Source organism: Tursiops truncatus, chromosome 12 (assembly GCF_011762595.2).
Source record: "Tursiops truncatus isolate mTurTru1 chromosome 12, mTurTru1.mat.Y, whole genome shotgun sequence".
Taxonomy (NCBI): Eukaryota; Metazoa; Chordata; class Mammalia; order Artiodactyla; family Delphinidae; genus Tursiops; species Tursiops truncatus.
Window position 1 is genome coordinate 15,673,099 of NC_047045.1, and position 2,115 is coordinate 15,675,213.

At 41.7% G+C, this 2,115-nt stretch overlaps 1 pseudogene; it reads left to right on the forward strand.

Moving 5' to 3' along the window:
• The first annotated feature begins 357 nt into the window (after window positions 1-357).
• Window positions 358-2,115, forward strand: LOC101339144 (mitochondrial ribonuclease P catalytic subunit-like; annotated as a pseudogene).

Sequence of the window (2,115 nt, forward strand, 5' to 3'; positions counted from 1 at the left end):
TTTAAACAAATTTTTTTGGGAATTTCCGCCGCGTTTATGGTTGTATGGTACGTGGGTGTTGCTGTTCATGGACTGGAATGTAACAGGCACCAGAGAATTCCTGCTCTGTCCCCTGGTCCTGGAACTTGCGACCAAGGTTGCATGTCCCCATATCCTTGTTTAATGGAGAGATCTCAACCAAGCTTCGTTGCTGCTAGCCCCAAAAGCATTTGATTTGTCTGTGAGAAGCTGAAAATCATCTTTTAGAAAGTTGCGCTTCAATTCTCTGCCCCCTACCCGCAAATCCCTTAATTATGCTGTAGAATTTGGGGCTTTTTGAACATCTCTCTCACAATCTGGTGCTGACTTAACTGCGTAATGACTTTCTATTTCACTGGTATTCGAAGCTTTCCTAAACTTTGGAAGAGCAACCCATACCTTGGGCTAGGCCCAGGTCACTCTTCTCTCTCTCTCTCTTTCTTAAAGACTGTTATGGCCTCAGGAACCAAGAGAAGTGGTTTTCTCTTAAAACAGTGTCTCCACAGAATACTAAAGCAATGAATCTGCTGATAGCCAAAGCCAGATATGTCAGGAAAAAAGATGAGGGCAATAATAAGCAAGTCTCTGCCGATTCTGCTCACATGTTTGCAGCTGGAGCGTTTAAGAAGAGATAACAGATGAATCCTCTGAGTAAAGAGCACGTCTTGCCACCTGTGAAGAACATTATTCAAGTCCCGACAAAACCTTTGAATTCAGAAGAGTGGGATAAACTTAAGGAAGAATTCAAAGAAAAGGCTAACTTTGAAAATTGGATCATTTCACAGATGGTTAAATGCCATATTTCTGTAGTTGTGGCCAAATCTGTGCTGGCATAGGTAGCTGCAAAAAACAGTGGTATTGTAGGCTATGATTTGCTGGTCAAGTATTTGTATCTCTGTGTTTTTCATAAGCAGACATCGAAATTATTGATGTCTATGAAATCATGAAAGCCAGATACAAGCGTTTAGAAGCTGGAGGGTACACTCTTCTCATCCAGGGATTAATCCATACAGACAGATGGAGCGAGGCCTTGCTGCTGTTAGAGGACATCAAACAAGTCATGATTCCTTAACAAAAGAACTATAGTGACTGTATCCAGGGAGCCCTCTGTCATCAAGATGTAAGTGTAGTTTGGAATTTGTATCAAGAGTTGTTAGGTCATGATATTTTTCCTATGTTGGAAACATTAAAAGCCTTCTTTGATTTTGGAAAAGACATGAAAGATGATCGCATTCAAACAAACTACATGACATTCTATTGTATCTAAGAAATAATCAGCTATATCCTGGGGAGTCATTTGCACACAGTATAAAAGCATGGTTTGAAAGTGTTCCTGGAAAACAATGGAAAGCACAGTTCACCACAGTCCAGCAAAGTCGTCAGTGTTTGGACTGTGGAAAAACTGTAGAGTCTATATTCACCTGAGTTCAGAAGAGTATGAATTTCTCAAGGGAAAAAATCATGAGGGATGTGATAGATGGAGGTGACCAATACAAAAAGACAGCACCTCGGGAACTTGAGATTTCAGAACTTTGTAAAATACTGTCCTCCTTTTGATATTGTCATTGATGAGCTCCGTGTTGCCAAAATGTTTCCTAAAGCTCGTGACTCTCAAGTTCTCTTGGATGTGGTCTCTCAACTAGCCAAGCAGAATCTTCAAGTGCTGGTCCGGGGCTGGAAGCATATGTTAATGCAGAATTCCTGGTGGAGGAAGCATGATATGGAAAATGTGCAAAAGCAAGCCAGCTTTTTTTTTTTTTGCTGACAACATCTCAGAGGATGTTGTTCCTTCTGTATGCCACACTGCACTCAGGGAACCACTGCAAGTTTATCACAAAAGATCTGATGTGGGACCACAAGGCCTGTGTTCCTGATGCCAAGACCCAACACCTGTTATTTAAGTGGCAGCAAGGACATCAGCTAGCAATTGTTTGTAGGCATCCGGGATCAAAAATAACTTTTCAGCATATTCTCATCTTTGACACCCTGGTGCAAACAACTGGAGGCTCGTGGCACATACCTTACAATGAGGACCTGGTGGAAAGATATTCCTACGAAGTGCCAACCAAATGGCTTTGCCTTCACCAGAAGACATAG